The sequence below is a fragment of the Staurois parvus genome, unplaced genomic scaffold (genome assembly GCF_062004578.1).
Source record: "Staurois parvus isolate SC_StPar_1 unplaced genomic scaffold, SC_StPar_1.0 ptg000115l, whole genome shotgun sequence".
In the NCBI taxonomy this organism is placed as follows: domain Eukaryota; kingdom Metazoa; phylum Chordata; class Amphibia; order Anura; family Ranidae; genus Staurois; species Staurois parvus.
In genome coordinates, this window is record NW_028317911.1 from 1,572,926 (window position 1) to 1,597,278 (window position 24,353).

The window sequence follows — 24,353 nt, forward strand, 5'->3', positions numbered from 1 at the left end:
GCATGCATTTCACTTGCTGAAGGCAAAACTAAAGGCAGAAAGACCCACAAAGAACTGAAGACAGCTGCAGGTAGAGCCTTGCAAAGCATCAAAAAAGAGGAAACCCAGTCTTTGGGAATGTCCATGGGTTCCAGACTTCAGGCAGTCATTGCCAGTAAAGGGTTCTCAACAAAATATTAGAAATGAACATTTTATTTATGCTATATTCAATTGTACAATTATTTTTAGTCCCTTGAAAAAGGGGGGATGGCTACTCTTAAGAGCTGTAATTCCTAAACCCTTCCTCCAATTTGGATGTACATACCCTCAAATTAAACCTGAGTGTGCACTTTCAGCCCATATCCATTATATAACTATAGCTTGAATATGTTTTAGTAAATACCTGAACAAAAAAACTAAAATTGTGTATGTGTCCAAATATATATGGACCTAACTGTATGGCGCTATACTGGCAATGGCAGTGATCAGCGACTTATAATGGGAATGTGATAGTGTGGCAGGCAATCTGGTGCTAGCTGAAGATTGGAACAGACTTCTAGCAGATGTGGTGAGTCAGTCGACAGTAAGTGGAACCAAACATGCTTGGAACAAACATAGATCCATACTCAGAGAAAATAAAGTTAACAAATAAAAAAAAACAAGCAAAGAAAAGACAAAAGAAATGCATAATTTTTTTCTGTTTCTAAGTCACTATGCCATGTATTGTAAAATGACTAGTACAATAATCTAATACAAATCAGCGATGTTTATTGGATCAACGATTTGACAGTGCACTGGCAATCTTTCTGAGGATACATGCCATCAAAATGTTGATACAATAAACATTGCTGATTTGCGCTAGCTCCTGTTTCAAGACCTGTGAGTGCCTTCACATCTGTGTGAGTGCATCCAAGCCATATATCATAATTTTACCTTTTAATTAAAATGGAAAATGTGACCTTTTAATTGCAAGTGTTTTTTTTTTTTTTTTGCTGAAACATTTCATTGCATATCACAAACTTGATAAACTTTTAATAGAATAGGTCAACTTATCGTTATTCTTTTATGTTCAATAAGATGTAGGGTATCATTACATTACATTACAAGGATGCAATAATTTAATCCAATGTTAGATCAACCATACTTCATATGATAAACAATGTTAGTATATACTGTACATCTGTTCATGGAGTCAAGATATAGCTTGGACATTGAATAACAAGGTACAGTTGCAAGAAAAAGTATGTGAACCCCTTGGGATTACGTGGAGTTTTGCATGAATTGGGCATAAAATGTGCTTTGAACGTCATCTAAGTCACAACAATAAAAGAACACAGTCTGCTGAACATAATACTACACAAACATTAGATGTTGCCATGGTTTAATTGCACATAACATGTAAACATTCACAGTGCAGGGAGGAAAAAGTATGTGAGGCCCTAGCTTAATGACTTCTCCCAGAGCTAATTGGAGCCAGGAGTGAGCCAACCTTGACTCCAATCAGTGTGATGATATTGGATGTGTTGCTGACAGCTGTAATGCCCTTAAAAAACACACACCTGTTTTGGGTTTACTGGTTTCAAGAAGCACTGTCTGATGTGAACCATGCCTCGCAGAAAAGAGCTCTCAGAAGACCTACGATCAAGAATTGTTGACTTGCATGAAGCTGGAAAGGGTTACAAAAGTATCTCCAAAAGCCTTGATGTTCATGTGTCCACGGTAAGACAGACTGTCTACAAATGGAGAAAGTTTATCACTGTTGCTACTCTCCCTAGGCGTGGTCGTCCTGTAAAAATGACTGCAAGAGCACAGCGCAGAATGCTGCATGAGGTAAAGAAGAATCCCAGAGTGTCAGCTAAAGACCTACAGAAATCTCTGGCACATGCTAACATTTTTGTTGACACATCTACAATAAGGAAAACATTAAACAAGAATGGAGTACATGGAAGGACACCACGGAGGAAGCCATTGCTGTTCAAAAAGAATATTGCAGCACGTTTGAAGTTTGCAAAAGAGCACCTGGATGTTCCACAGCACTACTGGCAAAATATACTGTGGACAGATGAAACCAAGATTGAGTTGTTTGGGAAGAACACACAACACTATGTGTGGAGAAAAAAAGGCACAGCACACCAACATCAAAACCTCATCCCCACTGTAAAACATGGCGGAGGGAGCATCATGGTTTGGGGCTGCTTTGCTGCCTCAGGGCCTGGACGGATTGTTGTCATTGATGGGAAAATGAATTCCAGAGTTTATCAAGACATTTTGCAGGAAAACGTACGACCATCTGTCCGCCAACTGAAGATCCGCAGAGGATGAGTAATGCAACAGGACAATGGCTGCAACAGCACAGAATACGCCTTCTGGAGTGTCCCAGTCAGAGTCCTGATCTCAACCCGATTGAAATGCTGTGGCATGACCTTAAGAGAGCGATTCACACCAGACATCCCAAGAATATTGCTACACTGAAACAGTTTTGTGAAGAGGAGTGGTGCAAAATTACTCCAGATCATTGTACAGGTCTGATCTGCAACTACAGGAAACGTTTGGTTGAGGTTATTGCTGCCAAAGGAGGGTCAACCAGTTATTAAGTCCAAAGGTTCACATACTTTTTCCTCCCTGCACTGTGAATGTTTACATGTTATGTGCAATTAAACCATGGCAACATCTAATGTTTGTGTAGTATTATGTTCAGCAGACTGTGTTCTTCTATTGTTGTGACTTAGATGACGTTCAGAGCACATTTTATGCCCAATTCATGCAAAACTCCACGAAATCCCAAGGGGTTCACATACTTTTTCTTGCAACTGTAAATTGTATTATGGATTAGACTGTAGAGAGTAAATCAGTGGAGCCTGGGTTCACACATATGCATACTGTAATCACAATGCGATTTAAGCATACGATTTTGTGTGAATAGTATTCCATTTTAAGTGCAATTTCAGGTGTGATTGTGACTTCAGCATGCTTCAAAGGATTTTGTTTCCCATTCATTGCAATGAAGAAATACCTTCCATTAATTTCAATTCAGAAACGGCTGTCATTCGCAATCATACGTGAACACTTCTTTCAATATCCACTAAACTTTATCACTTGCAACTTTCGAAAAGTACCATTCCAGATTCGCACAGGACCCTTTTTGGAATTACCTTCAAACCGCAATGCCCGTTGATCTCATCTGTATGAACCACAGCAATAGGAAAACATTACATCTGCCTTGTCAAGCAAAACTGTGCATTTCCACAATTGCATATATGTGAATCCATTCTTAATCGTAATAAAGAAAATATGAAGAACAAGCTATAACATGTAATTTGCAAAGTATGAGGTACACTATATCGCCAAAAGTATTGGGACGCCTGCCTTTACATGCACATAAACTTTAATGGCATCCCAGTTTTAATCCATAGGGTTCGATATTGAGATGAACCACCAACTATAACAGCTTCAACTCTTCCAGGAAGGCTGTCCACAAGGTTTAGGGGTGTGTCTATGGGAATTTTTGACCCTTTTTTCCACAAGCACATATGTGAGGTTAAGCACTGATGTCGGACGAGAAGGCCTGGCTCGCAGCCTCCACTCTAATTCATCTCAAAGGTGATCTATCAGGTTGAGGTCAGGACTCTATGCAGGCCAGTCAAGTTCTTCCACCCCAAACTCGCTCATCCATGTCTTTATGGACCTTGCTTTGTGCACTGGTGCGCAGTCATGTTGGAACAGGGAGAGGCCATCCCCAAACTGTTCTCACAAAGTTGGGAGCATGAAACTGTCCAAAATGTCTTGGTATGCTAACGCCTTAAGAGTTCCCTTCATTGAAACGAAGGGGCCAAGCCCAACCCCCCAAAAAAACCCACACCATAATCCCCCCTCCAACAAACTTTACACTTGGCACAAAGCAGTCAGGCAAGTACCGTTCTCCTGGCAATTGCCAAACCCAAACACGTCCATCAGATTGACAGACAGAGAAACATGATTCGTCACTCCAGATAATATGTCTCCACTGCTCTAGAGTCCAGTAGTGGCGTGCTTTACACCATTGCATCTGACACTTTGCATTGCACTTGGTGATGTAAGGCTTGGATGCAGCTGCTCGGCCATGGAAACCTATTCCATGAAACTCTCTACGCACTGTTATTGTGCTAATCTTAAGGCCACATGAAGTTTGGAGATTTTTAGCTATTGACTCTGCAGACAGTTGGCAACTTCTGCGCACTGTGCACTTCAGCATGCACTGACCCTGCTCTGTCATGTTACGTGTTCTACCACTTCGTGGCTGAGTTGCTGTTGTTCCCAGTTGCTTCCACTTTGTTATAATACCACTAAGAGTTGACCGTGGGATATTTAGTAGCAAAGAGATTTCACAGATGGACTTATTGCATAGGTGGCAACTTATCATGGTACCACAATTGAATTCACTGAGCTCCTGAGAGCCACCCATTCTTTCACCAATGTTTGCAGAAGCAGTCTGCATGCCTAGGTGCTTGATTGTATATACCCATGGCCATGGAGGTGATTGGAACACCTGAATCCAATGATTTGGAGGGGTGTCCTAATATTTTTGGCAATACAGTGTATACCATGCCAAAGTTTAACATTCACCTTGCCCCAAAATCTTATAATTGAGAGCTCATAGGATATTAGCCTTGTTTGCTGCTTATTTCAAACTTCTGTAATAGCATTACGGTGATATAATCAAGCATCCCACTGAAGCCTGAATTTAACAGAAGTATGTTCTTTATATCCTAGCATTTTTTCATATTACCACTGTAAATTCACTCAAAGTTTTACCTCTGAGAGGTTAGGGGCATCTGTTTGTTTTCACTTGTTTGTAATAGCTAACCTAGCAGCAAAAAAATACAATACAATGGTTCTGTATTCTTTCTAACATATGTTGATGATCCCCAATATGGCCAATTGGGGCATATCTAGAGTATCCCTGTTAGTGAGGATATTAGTGAAATTCTGAGTTCCAGAAGCTCTTCAGGCCTCTGCATTCCCAGAGGACATGAAGTAAATTTCCCACTTAGCTGCATTGTCACCAACAAAGTAGGGAGCGATTTGGGAAAATCTCAGGAGAGTCTATAGAGAGCCATATACCATCAATGAAAATTTTAAAGGATAAGTTCACCTTTTAAATTAAACAAATAAATGCACATCTTCTTGCAGGTAAAAAAAAATGTGAATTTATTATTCTTTTTACTAGGAGCCTAGAAAGCATTGAATGCGGGTGCCATGCACGACTCTGGCAAATCTGTCAGTGTATCTGAATGCTCACCGCAAATGGTCAAGCAGATATACGCTAACAGGAAGAAAGAATGAACTACCACAGTGCTCAACAGCAGTTCATTGAGAGCTACAAGCCAACAACCGCATAGAATTCTGTGAAAAAATGAAGTGTCGGGCTGAGCCCAGCACTGATGTATTTTGTTTTTTAAATATAGTGACAGCAAGTGGAGCAGAAGATTCCCTACTAGCTGTCACTATATGGAGTGGAGCGGCAGCAGCTCCAGCAGTGGGAACATGTTACAAGTTCCATCCAAAAAACGGGTGGAACATATAACATGCTCCCAAAGGTGAACCAATCCTTTAAGCATTCTCCCAATGTCTAATATAGCAAGAAGCTTATAATAATTACTATTTGTTATAATTATTTGATATTGTTTTTGCCATACTTCAGTAGCAGACACCTTTCGTAGGTCCTCTTCCCATTTGAACATTGACGCTGTTTTCAGGAATCGTGTTTTGCTATGGTAATAATTAAAGAGCCAAGAAATTATTTCTTTATCTTCGAGGGAGAAACTGAAATATTTTCATATGTTTGGATAAATTGTAATTTTTGTGGATGGGTTTAATGAAAGTTATGAATTTGGATAAGTCCTTCTTAAAGGGGTTAGGGGTTTCTTTCTTTAAAGGAGTGCCCTTTAAGTATCTATGGGGTTACATTTATGGATGGTATTAATGTGGTTCTAAAGGCTCAAGGTTTTGTACCTTCATGCATTCTATGCAACTATGGTATAGTACTCTCAAATGACCCCTTCTTGGTAATTAGACATTCCAAGGTATTCAGTAAGATTCATGATGAGTTTTTTAAGTTTTAATTTTTTTGCCACAATTTTTTGGAAAAGGAAAAAAGTAAATCAAATTATTTTTTTTTCCACAATGTTGTCATTTTAACAAGTTATTTCTCACACACAGCAAAGACATACTTACAAATAAACACCAAAACACATTCTTCTACTCCTGTCACGTATGAGGATACCACATGTGTGAGATTTTTTTCACTGTTTAGATGCATAGAGGGGCCCAAAATCCAAGGAGCACTTTGACAGTCTGTGAAACCGCCCTGGAGGAGGGGTGAAATGCGTTGACGCATTTCTGGCTTTGCCGTCCAACGTACCACGTCACTTCCGGTGAGTGGAGCGCACACGCCGGTGTGCGGTGCTCTCAGGGGCCATCCTGTTTGAGGGTGATTCTTATGCTGTCATCTATTGCTGACTGTGAGATCCTAAAATACCCTGGTGATGTGGCGTTCTGGCTCCATTTAATACAATAAATGCTGATTATATCTTTTAACAATGTGAGTGGTTTGGTACTTGAAAATTCATTCTGTCAAGAGGTTTGCAGCATTACACTATATATATATATATATATATTCTTTTTTCTCTGCATCAATCATACCCTTTTTTGGCGAGTGGTTTCTGTTGATCCTGGAGGTTGGAGGCTGGTTTACATCCTTACCTGGAGTGGGGGAAGTCCATGTTAAATCCGGTGATTGGAGGCCTATTGACTGGTCTAGGATCCCAAAAAAAAAACCAAAAAGGCGTTTTTTTCACCATTATCTGGTGAGTGCGGTATGTTATTTGAGCACTAATACAGTGTCAACACGGGTCGAAGGCTGTTTGGAGAAGGACTTTTTCAATTTTATTTTATTCACTTTATTGATTTGGAGTGGGACTAATTTATTTCATATAATTAATATTTTTTTTAATTTTTATATTATTTAAGTTTTTTTTGGTATAAAGTCTTCACTGAATATTGATTTTTATTTGCGCTGTTTTGATGTTCTATATTTTATTTTTTTTGGTGTTTACACTAATGAGCAGCAGCATATATTTAGTAATTATGTCACTTTTTTTGGTGCTGGTGATTTTTATGTATAAATTTCCTAAACTGCTTAGGTATCCATGTGGCACCACCGAGAGAGCGGTAAGAGATTCTATTAAGAATTACAGCTTGATAGTATTTTTTTTTTTAAATCTGGCAGCTCCCGGCTTCCACATCTTTTTTCTAATGAGGACAGACCGTGAGAAACTTGGGTTACATCTATTCCTGAAATACCTAGTAAATAGGGAGAACAATAGGAAAAAGAAACCTGGAGGGACTCCATAAAGTGACATCTGAAAAAGAAGAAAGAAAAGTACTCTAGGCAAGTTATTCATTTTAATATTATTCATCCTTCCTGACCAGAAGCAGGACAACAAAGTCCATCACTGTAAGTATTAGTTGATAACGTTCAGAAGAGGCATATACAGTTGCAAGAAAAAGTATGTGAACCCCTTGGGATTACGTGGAGTTTTGCATGAATTGGGCATAAAATGTGCTCTGAATGTCATCTAAGTCACAACAATAGAAGAACACAGTCTGCTGAACATAATACTACACAAACATTAGATGTTGCCATGGTTTAATTGCACATAACATGTAAACATTCACAGTGCAGGGCAGCAAAAGTATGTGAACCTTTGGACTTAATAACTGGTTGACCCTCCTTTGGCAGCAATAACCTCAATCAAACGTTTCCTGTAGTTGCAGATCAGACCTGCACAACGATCTGGAGTAATTTTGGACCACTCCTCTTCACAAAACTGTTTTAGTGTAGCAATATTCTTGGGATGTCTGGTGTGAATCGCTCTCTTAAGGTCATGCCACAGCATTTCAATCGGGTTGAGGTCAGGACTCTGACTGGGACACTCCAGAAGGCGTATTCTGTGCTGTTGCAGCCATTGTTTTGTTGAATTACTTGTACGCTTTGGGTCATTGTCCTGTTGCATCACCCATCCTCTGCGGAGCTTCAGTTGGCGGACAGATGGTCGTACATTTTCCTGCAAAATGTCTTGATAAACTCTGGAATTCATTTTCCCATCAATGACAACAATCCGTCCAGGCCCTGAGGCAGCAAAGCAGCCCCAAATCATGATGTTTCCTCCGCCATGTTTTACAGTGGGGATGAGGTTTTGATGTTGGTGTGCTGTGCCTTTTTTTCTCCACACATAGTGTTGTGTGTTCTTCCCAAACAACTCAATCTTGGTTTCATCTGTCCACAGTATATTTTGCCAGTAGTGCTGTGGAACATCCAGGTGCTATTTTGCAAACTTCAAACGTGCTGCAATATTCTTTTTGGACAGCAATGGCTTCCTCCGTGGTGTGCTTCCATGTACTCCATTATTGTTTAATGTTTTCCTTATTGTAGATATGTCAACATAATGTTAGCATGTGCCAGAGATTTCTGTAGGTCTTTAGCTGACACTCTGGGATTCTTCTTTATCTCATGCAGCATTCTGCGCTGTGCTCTTGCAGTCATTTTTACAGGACAACCACGCCTAGGGAGAGTAGCAACAGTGATAAACTTTCTCCATTTGTAGACAGTCTGTCTTACCGTGGACACATGAACATCAAGGCTTTTGGAGATACTTTTGTAACCCTTTCCAGCTTCATGCAAGTCAACAATTCTTGATTGTAGTTCTTCTGAGAGCTCTTTTCTGCGAGGCATGGTTCACATCAGACAGTGCTTCTTGAAACCAGTAAACCCAAAACAGGTGTGTGTTTTTTAAGGGCAGAACAGCTGTCAGCAACACATCCAATATCATCACACTGATTGGAGTCAAGGTTGGCTCACTCCTGGCTCCAATTAGCTCTGGGAGAAGTCATTAAGCTAGGGCCTCACATACTTTTTCCTCCCTGCACTGTGAATGTTTACATGTTATGTGCAATTAAACCATGGCAACATCTAATGTTTGTGTAGTATTATGTTCAGCAGACTGTGTTCTTCTATTGTTGTGACTTAGATGACGTTCAAGGCACATTTTATGCCCAATTCATGCAAAACTCCACGTAATCCCAAGGGGTTCACATACTTTTTCTTGCAACTGTAATGAGCTTTAAAAAGGTTAGATAGGCTGGCTGTTAGAAAGATCCTCAGGTATTTCAATGATTTTGGTTGTCAAGTGAAGGGAAAGGATGGATTTCAGTTACTGTAAGGGAAATATTGAGAACGTCAGATTTATTAAGAATAATTTTTAAATGTGATATTTCTCCAAAAGCAGCAAAGGTTTACATTACATTTGGGAGAAATTAAGGGCTGTTGGATATAGAATAAGATATCATCTGCATATGTCGCACATCTATGTTCTAAGTCCTTCACTTCGATTAAAGGGGACAGCCTTGTTGGGTTCTATTATATAAAGTAAAGAAATTGCTTAGAGCACCACAAATACGTATTGGGTAAATGGTGATTAGTACACTGTAGATATCCTGCAAAGCATCTGGGGGCCTAGCTCTAGAAATGCTAGAATAGACAGAAGGTATTCCCATTCCCAGTCCACCCTATCAAAAGCATTCATGGAAAGGAGTAGGCTGGGCTGGGAGTGGTGATGGACTATCAGGGGGATGGTACTGAGACAGCTGTCTCTAGTCTCCCTACCTGGTATGAAGCCTGTTTGTTCAAGCGCTACCCATTTAGGAAGAAGAGGAAGCAGCCTTTTGCTTAACACTGGTGTATATTTTTGCATCAAAGTTCAATAAAGAAATGGGCCTATAACTACTACAGGAGGTGAGGTCCTTCCCAGGTTTGGGGAGGATGGTAATGTGAGCATGTAGGGCTTCAGATCTAAAGTTCTCATCAGTAGAGATTGAATATGTGTAAGATTTAAGACATGGAATCAGAATATTCTTTAATGTTTGGTAGTAAATAACAGTATATCCATCAAAGCTTGGAGCTTTACCTTTAGATATCTGGTACCATGACATGTAGTACTTCTTTAGGGTATTGATAGAAGTTGAGCCAGAGAAAGATAATCATATATGAGTTTACAATGATCTGTAGGAAAGATATCTGGATTATCTTTATTCATTTTTTAGAATTGTTGATAGAAGCTGTTAAAAGTGTTCTCTATATCATTTGTGCTATGGACTATGCTGCCTGAGGATGTTTTAAGCTTGTAGAGCATGGGCTAGTATTTTCCTGGGTTTGTTGTCCCATTCACTTAGATTCTAGGAGACTAAATGCAAGGCATGTTTGGTTTTGAAGTTTAGAGTTTTCATTTCTTTTTTTAAAGTCAGTTGATCAAGGTAGGAAAGGTGCTGAAATTGTTTATGAATGTGTTTCAACTCTCAGATTTGTTGGAGCAGCTCAGGTTGGTGTATAGAATGTTTTTTATTCTTCCAGAAACCCAATTGTGGCTTTATGGGCCTCCCATGTGTGCTTGGGGGATCTCAGATAAACTATTCTCAGAGAAATATTGTTTAAGATCTGCATCAATCTAGGCCATCAAATGGATCTGAAACAAGTGAAGCATTTAGTTTCCAACTGTTCAATTCAGCGAGGGAGAGAAGGGATATGAAGTTGAGCTGTTATTGGGGAGTGATCAGAAATGGTAATAATCCCTATTGATGCACTTTGTAATAGATTCAAATGGTGGTGGTCAATGTAAATATAATTAATTCTAGAGTAGGAAATATGTAGTGGGGAGTAATAAGCATAGCCCCTATCTCTAATGTAAAATTCTCCAGGAGTCCCTGAGCTGGTTGTCATGAAACCATCTGCAAACGTATGCAAGACGTTTATGAGATATACAGGAAAAACTTGTGGATGTATCGTATGAGAGATCTATGGCTATATTTAGATCACCGCTAATACAGAAAGCCCATTGGCAAAGTCAGCTAATTTGGTGAAAGTCTGAGAAATAAAATTAGTCTGGTCTTCATTAGGAGCATAAATAGAAGCTAGAGTACATAGAATGACCCTATGGCACCTCTTAGGAACAACAATTTATGAATGTCTGCTAGTATGTGAAAAAATTGAAAAGAGACATTTCTATTAAAACCTATGGCAACTCCTTTGGCTTTGTTAATGTCAGATAAGCCATACTACCACACTGGAAAATAAAAATAATTCAGTTTAGTATTTGTAGTATACATTAAGTGGGTTTCCTGGATGAAAGCTACATCACATGAGAGACATTATAGTCCTCTGAAACGCTGATGTCTCTTACCTGTAAAGTGCAGACTGACATTATATGTAATGAAGTTTATGGTCACCATAGGGTATAGAAGTGCCTCTTGAATATTGACCACCATACTGAGACCAGAGAAAAAACCTTTGAGTAAGGAGTAGGGAGGGGAGACGGTGTAGAAGCAGAAAGACAAAAAGATTAGAGAAAAGCAAAAAGAGGAATAACAGACAAATAAGCCTGGGTAAATCAGGCAACCAGGTGCAGTATGAGAGCAGGGGACTAGTTCACCAGCTGGATATCCAACAGCCACCAATGCGATATGCCAATAGCATACCAGTGGTAGGTAGACCTCTGAAGGGGGGGACCACAATTGGCTATAGAGTAAAACCATAAAGGAACTTGCCATCTTAGAGGCGTCTAATTGAGGTTTCACAGCTTAAACTAATAGAACTCTTAAATACCAGGCCATAAATAAAGAGAGGTAATACAATCAGAGGGGGAGAAATATGGCATACTCATTTCTTCGTAATGATGGTTTAGAGAGGCATAGTCATTAGACTGTTAAGTGAGGTATAACTGAGACAAAGTACTGGAACTGAGCATTCTAAAGTGAAATAAACAGAGTACGATAGTCCAAAGATTTCCACAGAGGGAAGTCACCCGACAGTAAGAATCTCTGCACTGATAAATGTAACCGATGAGCAATGTATGAAGGCTTGAAAGTAACAATAGAGTGTTGCTGAATAAAACTGGAGAGATGTCACCCATTTCTGTAAGTAGAGCTAGGACTAGTGGAGTGGGGTTTCTTATAGGATTTAAAGCACTATTTCTCTGATTGTGGGTCAAAGGATGAGAGGCCATATTGCTAGACCGGAAGCTCTGGGGATTTAATTGGAAGATCCATGCAGAACTTTTCTAAGTGCTCAGGGAAGTGATAGGTAGTGGAACGGCAATCTTTTTGTATGATTAACTGCTTGCCGTCCAGCCACTGTGGAAAAATGGCCACAAGGTGGCACCGCTGGGCAAAATCACGTTTTAAAACGTGATATTGCAAAACACGTAGGGGGCGCGTGGGAGGCGTGCGCCCGCCCTACCCGTCCCACCGATCGCGGCTGCGGGAGTCAATCACCAGGTCCAGGCCAGTCATTAATCGCCGGGTCCCGGTGATTGTCGGCAAACAGTGACACAGAGCACAGCTGCACTGTTTACAATGCAGCTCTGCTCCCTGTCAGTTCCTAACACTCGGGATCAGTGTGTTCCTGTGAAGTACACACACCCCCGCCCCCTAGTAAAACACTCCCCTCACTCCTATAACCCTTCCCTGCAAAATAAAGTTAACCCCTTCCTCCCCATTGCCATTAGTACAGTGTCAGTTTTTTTTTTTTTTGCACTGATCACTGTATTGGTGTCACTGGGGATGTCAGTGACCCCAAGTCAGTTCCCCCCCAGTGTCAAAATGTCCACCGCAGTCCCGCCATAAGTCGCTGATCACTGCCATAAATCACTGATCACCGCCATTATTAGTTTAAAAGAAAATCTCAGTATCTTTCCTGCCATTTGTAGACACTAAACTTTCATGTAAACCAATAAATTTACACGTATTGGGGTTTTGTTTAGCAAAGACATGTCGCAGAATACATTTTTGCCAAAATTTATGACGATATTTGATTTTTTAATTTTTTTACTGGACATGTTGTATGGAAAAAAGTCCAAAATATTGGGTTTTTTTTTTCAAAATTGTCAACCTTTTTCTTTTTATAGCGCAAAAAATAAAAACGCACAGACAATCAAATACCACCAAAAGAGAGCACAATTCGTGGGAAAAAAGGACGTAAATTTAATTTGGGTGTAGCGTTGCATGACCGCGCAATTGTCAGTTAAAGTAATGCAGCGCCGTAACACAAACCGTTTCCTGACCGCCCTATAGCAGAAAAATGCTACAGGGCAGCATGGGTGCACAAAATCACATACATATATATATATATATATATACACATATATACACACACAGGTGAAACTCGAAAATTAGAATATCGTGCAAAGGTTCATTTATTTCAGTAATGCAACTTAAAAGGTGAAACTAATATATGAGATAGACTCATTACATGCAAAGCAAGATAGTTCAAGCCGTGATTTGTCATAATTGTGATGATTATGGCTTACAGCTCATGAAAACCCCAAATCCACAATCTCAGAAAATTAGAATATTACATGCACTCAATAAAACAAGGATTGTACATAGAACAATATCAGACCTCTGAAAAGTAGAAGCATGCATATGTACTCAGTACTTGGTTTGGGCCCCTTTTGTAGCAATTACTGCCTCAATGCGGCGTGGCATGGAAGCTATCAGCCTGCGGCACTGCTGAGGTGTTATGGAAGACCAGGATGCTTCAATAGCGGCCTTCAGCTCTTCTGCATTGTTCGGTCTCATTCCTCTCATCTTTCTCTTGGCAATGCCCCATAGATTCTCTATGGGGTTCAGGTCAGGCGAGTTTGCTGGCTAATCAAGCACAGTAATCCCACGGTCATTGAACCAGGTTTTGGTGCTTTTGGCAGTGTGGGCAGGTGCCAAGTCTTGCTGGAAAATGAAGTCAGCATCCCCATAAAGCTCGTCTGTGGAAGGAAGCATGAAGTGCTCCAAAATCTCCTGGTAGACGGCTGCGTTGACCCTGGACTTAATGAAGCACAGTGGACCAACACCAGCAGATGACATGGCTCCGCAAATCAACACAGACTTTGGAAACATCACACTGGACTTCAAGCATCTTGAAGTGTGTGCCTCTCCATTCTTCCTCCATACTCTGGGCCCTTGGTTTCCAAATGAAATGCAAAAGTTGCCTTCATCAGAAAAGAGGACTTTGGACCACTGAGCAACAGACCAGGTCTGTTTTTCTTTAGCCCAGGTAAGACGCTTCTGACGTTGTTTGTTGTTCAGGAGCGGCTTGACAAGAGGAATTCGACATTTGAAGCCCATGTCCAGGATCTGTGTGTGGTGGCTCTTGATGTGAAAGTCCCCAACACTTTTGAATGGCCTTTTCCTGACAATCCTCTCCAGGCTGTGGTCATCTCTGCTGCTTGTGCACCTTTTTCTTCCACACTTTTCCCTTCCACGTAACTTTCTATTAATGTGCTTTGATACAGCACTTTGGGAACATCCAACTTCTTTTGCAATTACCTTTTGAGGCTTTCCCTCCTTATGGAGGGTGTCAATGATGGTTTTCTGCACAACTGTCAGGTCAGCAGTCTTTCCCATGATTGTGATTCCTACTGAACCAGACTGAGAGACCATTTAAAGGCTCAGGAACCCTTTGCAGGTGTTATGGCTTAATTATCTGATTAGAATGGGACACTTTGAGCCTAGAATATTGCACCTTTTCACAATATTCTAATTTTCTGAGATTGTGGTTTTGGGGTTTTCATGAGCTGTAAGCCATAATCATCACAATTATGACAAATCACGGCTTGAACTGTCTTGCTTTGCATGTAATGAGTCTATCTCATATATTAGTTTCACCTTTTAAGTTTCATTACTGAAATAAATGAACTTTTGCAGGATATTCTAATTTTTCGAGTTTCACCTGTATATATACAGTATATCTATACATGATTTGTGCTCCCGTGGTTTTCACGCCCCTCCCAGATAGCGTCAGATTGCTCGTCAGTGCACCAGTCACCACATTTAACCCCTTGATTGCCAGGAAGACACTCATGCACAAAAAACCTCCATTGCTAGTATAGTGCTTAAACGGATCAATATCTTTGATCAGATCAGCGCTATACAAGCGTTCACATTAGTATAGCGTCCCCAAAAATGCAGCGTTAGCGGGATCAGCCCCGACACCTGCCAACACCTGCGTTTAGCCCCTACGCTTACCCCCCCCTTCTCCCCCAGCAAGTGCAGTGTCAGTAAGTCAGTGTCACTTGATACATTGCACACAAAACCGCAGTGTTCGTGGAATCAGGCCTGATCTCTGTTAGCACATGTCGGTAAATTTTAAGGACTCTCATATGCAGCAGAGTGCCAGTACTAGTGCCACGCTACCTTTTGTTGAACTGGCGAGTACTAGTGCCGCACTACCTTTTGGTGAACTGGTGACTACCAGTGGTCTAGTACATCTTGGTCTTTCAATTACCTCTTAGATTGTAAGCTCCCAAGATCAGGGCCCTCCTAACCCTCTTGTATTGAACTGTATTATTGCTGTATAGTCTCCCGTTATACTGTAAAGCGCTGAGCAAACTGTTGGCGCTAGATAACTCCTGTATAATAATAATACCAGCACTGCAGTATGACTTGGTGACATGGTGAGTCCCATAAGTCCAGTACAAGCCGGTGCGGTGGCGAGCACAAGTATTGTTCTGCAGCCACCACGAATTCGTACACAGGCCCATAGAGCTCCTAGTTTCCTTCCGGATGTGCTTGCAAATCCCGATTGACAGCCCACAAATTCTGCAGCACCCGTACTTACCCCATTCACTGCCCAACCCAGAATTCAGGTGGAAATAGCAAATTTAACTACTCCCTTGATTTTTGGAGCTGTTTTTCACGGAATATCTGTATGCGTTGATTGTGGATCAAAGCAATTTATATGCATAACAATTTATCGCCGCCAACCCAAATTCAAACCTTGCCAGACCAGTCGCATAGAAACTCATTACGGTTTCTGAATTTACTTTTGTTTTGGGCCTAACCCTCAACATGGGCATTACTAAAAGAAATGAATTGCGGTTGTATTGGTCCACAGACCCAATTCATCATATGCCGTGTTCTCTATGGCCAGGCATAGATATGAGAGTTTAATGAGTTTTATGCATTTCAACAACAATACACTCTGTCATCCTCGGGGTGACCCTGAACTTGACCGGCTCCACAAAATTCAGCCCCTCCCAAATTACCTTAACCAAAAATTTGCAGATGTCTATACTCCCCAGCAAAACATCTGCGTTGATGAGTCCCTCATTAATTTTTCTGGCCGCCTTGCATTCAAACAATTTCTCCCCAGCAAGCGTGCCAGATATGGGGTCAAGATGTAGAAGATCTGTGAGAGGGCAACAGACTATAGATATAAGTTTCAGATTTACGATGGAAAAGATAGTCATGTGGAGCCCCCGGGATGCCCAGACTACATGGGGAGCAGTGGCAAGATAGTTTGGGACTGTCATCCTTTTTCCATATGGGGTACCACTTATACGTGGACAATTTTTATTAAAGCGTGCCACTATTTAGACATTTGTACAATCTTGGAACTGGCACATGTGGCAAAGTGTGACCTAATGTGTGCCCACCATTAGAAGTGGGTGGATGCAGGGCTGTATATTCTAATGGTGGGCATACCACACACTTTTTCTGGCAGAGATTTCTTCTCTTTTTTTCATTCAGTCCACAGGCTGCATACAAAAAAAAAAGAACATAGCATATACACCCAACAAAGACCAGCGACGTACTGTTACTTCACTGGACTTTGAATGGTTATACCAGGAAGATGCCTACAGCTGCAGGCATCATCCTGGTATCGTTTTTTTCAGCCGGTGATCGGCTTTCATATAAAAGCAATCCTAGTGGCTAATTAGCTGCAAGATTGGTTTTACAAGCATCGGGAGATGATGCCCCCCTCCCCCGCTGCCTTCCACGGCCTTCTCGGGCAGTCCGTGGCATCGGGGGAACCTGAGAATGCAGCCGTTGTTTCTGCCAGCTGACCATAGAGCTGATTGGAGACCAGAGTGGTGCCAATCATCTCTATAGTCTAAGAATTAGAAGAAGCTACGAGCACTTCATCACTTCAGTTTTGCAGGATATAAACAACGCCATTTGTAAATTGGGAAAGCATCTGATCATGCCGATTTTGGTTTGATTAGATAATGTAAGGGCAGAGGAGATATCTAGAGCCTGATAGACCCCAGATTTCTCAAAAAAGAATATATGACAATGCCCATTGAAGTTATAGGGGATATTTGCATTCCCTGTGATAGCATTAAAAGTGATCAAAAAAAAAAAAATTAAAGGTACAGTGTAAAAATAATAAAAAAAATCAAAAGAACTTAAATAAAAGAAAAAGCGTTGACCCTGTGTCGGTATGTAAACAGCGGTTGTACCGTACATGTGAGGTATCGCCGTGAACGTCAGATCAAGGGCAGTAATTCTAACACTAGACCACTTCTGTAAATCTAAAATGGTAGCTTTTAAAGGCTTTTAAAGCGTTGCCTATTGATATTAACAATGTATGCAGTTTGACGCTATTGCATGGAGCATGCGCAGTTTTAAAGCATGTCATGTTTGGTATCTATTTACTCGGCATACCATCATCTTTTATACCTTACCAAATAATTGACCAATATTTTGTGTTTGTGTGCATTAAAAGTAAAAAAAGTGTATTTTCTTTTAAAAATTGCTTTTGAAAGATCGCTGCGCGAGTACTATGTGCCATAAAAAAATTGTAGTACCCACCATTTATTCACTAGGGTGTCTGCTTTAAAAAATATATAATGTTTAGAGGTTTAAATTAATTTCCTAGCAAAAAATACTGATTTTTTTCATGTGAACAAAGAGTGTCAGAAAAGGCTTGATCTTCAGGTGGTTAGAAGAGTGAGTGATGTGTGCCATAAACTTCTAATGCTGGACATAAAATGCCCCCACCCCCCAAAAGACCCCTTTTTGGAAAGTAGACACCCCAAACTATTTGCTGAGAGGCATGTTGAATCAATAGAATTTATTTTTTTGCCACAAGTTGTTGGAAAATTACAAAAAAAATTTTTTTTTTTTTTACGAACAATTGTCACTTAAATGATTTACTGCTCACACATTCCATGGCTATATGTGGAATTACTCCCCAAAATACATTCTGCTACTTCTCCCGAGTATAGGGGTACTACATGTGAGACGTTTTGGCAGTCTAGCCAAGTACAGGACCCCAAAATCAAATAAGCACGTTCAGGCTTTTAAAGGACTTTAGTTCCTCATTACACTTCCAGACTACCTGTTTCGGAGGCCCTGAAATGCCAGTATAGCACCTAACCCCCCAAATTACCCCTTTTTGGAAAGTAGACACCCAAAGGAATTTTATAAGAAGCATGGCAAGTATTTTGCAGATCTCATTTGTTGCCACAAGTTTTTGCAAAATGAAGAAAAAAAACAAAAACATTTTTTTTCTATTTTTTTTCTATTTCAAAACCTTGTGAGAACAAATGAGATCTGCAAAATACTCACCATGCCTCTTTTTAAATTCCTTGGGGTGTCTACTTTCCAGAAAGGGGTCATTTGGGGGGGGGGTTTGGTGCTATCCTGGCATGTCAGGGCCTTCGAAACTGTGATAGGTATTGAGGAAGTGAAATGAGGCTTTCAAAGTGGTCATTGGATTTCAGGTTCCTGTATGTGGCTAGGCTCCCAAAAAGTCTCACACATGTGGTATCCCCATACTTGGTAGAAGTAGCAGAATGTATTTTGGGGTGTAATTCCACATATACCCATGGCTTGTGTGAGAAATTCATAATTTAACTGCATGCCGCCCAGCCACTGTACATATACGGCGGCAGGGCGGCACTCACAGGCAAAACCACGTTTTAAGACGTGTGTTTTGTAAACAAATAGGGGGCGCGCGCGAGGCGCACCGCCGCCCTATTTGTCCCGCGGATCACTGCTGCAGATGTCAGTCGCTGGGTCACAGCCGCTCCTTAGCGGCTATGTCCCGGCGATCGGCGGCAAACAGTGACAGAGAGCACAGCTGCAGTAGCTGTGCTGTCTGTCACTTCCTTCTCAGCTCTCGGATGAGCTGATCGAGAAAGAACAGTTTCTCTTTCTCGATCAGCCTTGTCCCGCCCAGTACACACCCCCGCCCCCTAGTAAAACACTCCCCTCACTCCTATAACCCTTCCCTGCAAAATAAAGTTAACCCCTTCCTTCCCATTGCCATTAGTACAGTGTCAGTTTTTTTTTTTTTTGCACTGATCACTGTATTAGTGTTTTTGGGGATGTCAGTGACCCCAAGTCAGTACCCCCCAATGTCAAAATGTCCGCCGCATTCCCTCCATAAGTCGCTGGTCGCTGCTATAAGTCCCTGATCGCCGCCATAATTCGCTGATCGCCGCCATTATTAGTATAAAAAAAACCCTAAAAATCCCAGCATCTTTCCCGCCATTTGTAAACACTATAACTTTCACGTAAACCAATTAATTTACACGTATTGGTTTTTTTTTTAGCAAAGACATGTCGCAGAATGCATTTTGGCAGAAATTTATGACTAAATATGATTTTTGCATTTCTTTTTACAGGACATGTTTTATAGCAAAAAGTCCAAAATATTGTTTTTTTTTCCTCAAAATTGTCAGCCATTTTTTTTATAGCGCAAAAAATAAAAACCGCACAGGCGATCAAATACCACCGAAAGAAAGCTCAATTTGTGGGGAAAAAAGGATGTAAATTTCATTTATGTACCATATTGCATGACTGCGCAATTGTCTGTTAAACTAGCGCAGCTCTGTATAGCAAAAAAATGGCGTAAATTGCAGTATTTATACCATAGTTTGTAGACGCTATAACTTCCACAAAAAGCAATCAATATACACTTATTGGGATTTTTTTTACCAAAAACATGTAGCAGAATACATTTTGGCCTAAATTTATAACCAACTTTGAGTTTACTATATATTTTTTATAGCTGAAAATAAAAAATATTGTTTTTCTTCAAAATTTTTGGCCTTTTTTTGTTTATAGCGTGAAAAATAAAAAGCACACAGGTGATCAAATTACACTGAAAGAAAGCTCTATTTGTGTGAAAAAAAGGACGTAAATTTCGTTTGGGTGCAGCATTGCATGACCGCGCAATTATCAGTTGAATTAGTGCAGTGCCGAGTAGCAAAAAGAGGCCTGGTCATTAAGGGGGGTAAATCCTCTGGAGCTCAAGTGGTTAAATGACAACTTTGTGTAAAAAAAAAATATATGTTTTTGTCATTTTCAAGAAACTTGTGGAAAAAAAAAAAATTTTCCACGGACTCAATATGCCTCTCAGCTTAGGGTGTCTATTTCCAAAAAGGGGTAATTTGAGGGTGTTTGTACTATCCTGGTATTTTAGCACTTCAAGAAATGTGATGAGCAGTCAGAAAAGTAAAAGATGTGTAAATTCCATTATCTATACCATAGTTTGTAGATGCAATAACTTTCACACAAAGCAATAAATATACACTTACTGGGATTTTTTTAACCAAAAACATGTAGCAGAATACATTTTGGCCTAAATTTATGATGAACTTTTAGTTTTTTTGGATAATTTTTATGACTGAAATGAGAAAATATTTTTATTTTAAAAAACTATTTTCTTAAAAAATGTTTTTGTTTATAGCACCAAAATTAAAAAGTGCACAGGTGATCAAATACCACCAAAAGAAAGCTCTATTTGTGTGAAAAAAAGGACATAAATTTTATTTATGTACCGTATTGCATGACCGCGCAATTGTCTGTTAAACTAGCGCAGCGCTGTATAGCAAAAAAAATGGCACAAATTGCAGTATCTATACCATAGTTTGTAGACTCTATAACTTTCACACAAAGCAATCAATATACACTTATTGGGATTTTTTTTTACCAAAAACATGTAGCAGAATACATTTATAACTAACTTTGAGTTTACTATATATTTTTTATAGCTGAAAGTAAAAAATATCGTTTTTCTTCAAAATTTTCAGTCTTTTTTGTTTATAGCATGAAAAATAAAAAGCGCACAGGTGATCAAATACCAACGAAAGAAAGCTCTATTTGTGTGAAAAAAGGATGTAAATTTCGTTTGGGTGTAGCATTGCATGACCGTGCAATTATCAGTTGAATTAGTGCAGCGCCGAGTAGCAAATACAGACCTGGTCATTAAGGGGGGTAAATTCTCAGGAGTGCAAGTGGTTAAGGACACTGAAAAGCCTCAGCAGTGGGAAATGTTAGCATTTTGTAGCTTATCCAGCAGTGGTCTTAGTGCTCTGAGAAATTCAAGTGTCTCTCAGATCTGGAAATATGGTAAACATAGCCCCATCAAAAGTTGTAAGATGGTAAATTCCTGAGTTTGCACATCAGTGTCTCTTTTTCCTCATAATAATGAAGGTGACATATGACATCTGTAGGGACATCAGATGATAAGTTGCGTGGGTGTAGAGCTTCATATACTTGATCTAGCTCAAGCAAGGTACATGTGCGGTTCGTTTTGTTATAAATTGAAATTCGGACAAAATTTTTGTTATTCGGAGATTAGGATATATCCGAATTTCCAATTCACAATAGTAATGAAATTCTTCAAATTCAAAATAAATTATAATAAAAACAATAAATTCTTTCATATTCATTTGTTTTATTTGAATGACATGATGTGATCATTTGGGCTTTTTGTTTTAATTTTAATGCTTGAAGAATTTGAAATAATATAATGACATAACAAATTATCCCAATTTATTTGGATCTTTCATTTCATTCAGATGAGAGCGGCGTGGTAGTCTTTGACTCTTGGATCAGCCAATTCTTTTTGCATTAACATTTTTCATTATATCATTATTTTACAAAAATGCACTGCATATGTGTAAGGAACCGCCTGCCGGTACCTCTAGCAGCCCACTGGTCAGGCTTCCCCAAAGCGCGGAGTCTAAGTCCCTGGTCCACTTGTTCACCAGGGCCCCTGATGGTGGGGATGGACTTGGAGCGAACTGAGACCAGGTCGCGGCCCCCGGGTATACCCACCAGTGGTAGAGGAGCTCACCAGAGGTTCCTGCAGGGTGAGAGCCTGATGTGAGGAGGCCGGGAGATCCCAACGGGATGGACGGATGGATGGATGGAGGGATGAGCAGGTGCAAGGTCAGACAAGCCGAGTCGGTAGCCGTGGGGTCGGTGCAGTACAAACAAAAGTACAAACAAAAGTACAAACAAAAAAATACATCCTAATTTGGGTTATTTTCACCAAAGACATGTAGCAGAATACATCTCGGCCTAAATTTATGAAGAACAATTATTTATTTGCAAACTTTTATAACAGAAACAAAGAAAAACGTGTTCTTTTCAAAATTTTTGGTCTTTTTTTGTTAATTTAGCAAAGAATAAAAACCCCAGCGGTAATTAAATACCACCAAAAGAAAGCTCTAGTTGTGTGAAGAAAATGATAAAATTTTAGTTTGGGTACAATGTTGTATGACCGCGCAATTGTCATTCAAAGTGTGAGAGCGCTGAAACCTGAAAACTGGCCTGGGCAGGAAGGTGTAAAATTGCCCGGTATTGAATTGGTTAATAGCAAAAAGTCAAAAATATTGTTTTTTCCTCAAAATTGTTAGTCTTTTGTTTTTATAGCACAAAAAATTAAAAAGGCAATCAAAAAGGCAATCAAATACCACTTAAAAAAAGTTCAATTTGTAGGAAAAAAAGATGTAAATTTAATTTGGGTGCAGCGTTGCATGACCGCGCAATTGTCAGTTAAAGTAACGCAGCACCGTAATGCAAAAAATGGCCTGGTCAGGAAGGGGGGTAGATCCTTAGTGGGGCACGTGGTAAGATTTATTTACAGTGAAACAAAATCCATCCAAACACCAGCACACAGCAAATATAAAAATACAAGTGAATAAAAAATGCAGTGACAGAATACCTAACAGAAAGCTTAATTAAAAACTAACTATATACAATATATACAGTGGGGAAAATAATTATTTGATCCCCTGCAGATTTTGTAAATTTGCCCACTTACAAATAAATGAAGGGTCTATAATTTTTCATTAGGTACGTATTAAATAACAGACAGAATATCAACCAAAAATCCAGAAAAGCACATGATACAAATGTTATAAATGGGGGAACATTGATAACATTTGTATCCAGTTTTGCAGTGCAGAAAAAAAGTAGAACATTCTGCATATTTTCTGCACAGAACCATACTGGAACATAGCAAACTGCATCAAAACTGTATCGGAACTGCGTGTGGTGTGAACTGTAAAGGCCAGTTCACACTACATGTGTTTCAGTTGTTTTTATTCTGCATCGAAAATGCAGAGAAATTAGGTGATATGGTTGTCAATGTCATAGTTCACATCAGTACTTGCAGTTCCACTGTGTTCTTGTTGCAGAAAAAAAAAAGTAGAACATGCTGCATTTTTTCTGCACAGAACTGTACTGGAACGCAGCAAAATGCATCAAAAACGCACCAGAACACACCAAAAAAATGCACTGGAACACAAATGTCCCTATTTACACTGAAGAAAAAAAGGAGGGGAAAAATGAACTGGAACGCATACAAAACACAATGGAACACGTCAAAAACGCATAAAAACGCACCAAAAAACCGCATCCGGAATGCATCTGGACTGCACTTCTATTATGTGAACCGGCCCTGAGCAAAAACATATCCGAAAAGCATCCGGAGTGCATTTTTGTACTGTGAAATGGCCCTTAGGAATAGTTCACATTAGATGTAGTTCAGTGCAATTTTTTCTGCATCAAAAATGCATGCATAGTATTTTCCATGTATTCCAATGGTTCTAGTTCACACCTGTGCAGTCAGTCCCAGTAGTCAATTTCCGGTGCAGAAAAAAAAAGTAGAACATGCTGCATTTTTTCTGCACAGAAATGCACTGGAACATAGCAAACTGCATCGAAACTGGCGACGTACTAAACGGCATATTGGAATGATGGGATGATTGGATTATTGGCTGCAATGCTCTCATTAGGTGTCAGTATATTTGTACACTCATATATGATAATAATTTTGTTGTTACTCAAAATATGTTTCTCTTTTCTGCAGTGCTTGATACTATGTTGCAAGTAGTAGTGGCTGATGAATAACTCTTCACTTACTGATATATGTGCAGCTGTAAAATGGCATCATAGTAAATTATACAGAAATAATGGAAACATTACTCAATATATTAATAGGAATAGACTTACTGATTTCATACAGTACATGTCTGTGTAAAGCACTACATTTTGAACTGTTTTATTAGGAACCTTTAAAAAATTAAGATTATAAATGATAAATGCCAAGCAAAAAATGTATGCATTTCTGATAACAAAGTGGTTATTATGGATCTGCATGGGGATAATGTTATGGCTGGAATATAACGGTTACTAATCCCATACGAATTAAATTTCACCTTTTTAAATAAAAACATGGGTAAAATTACTTTTATATCTGGGGA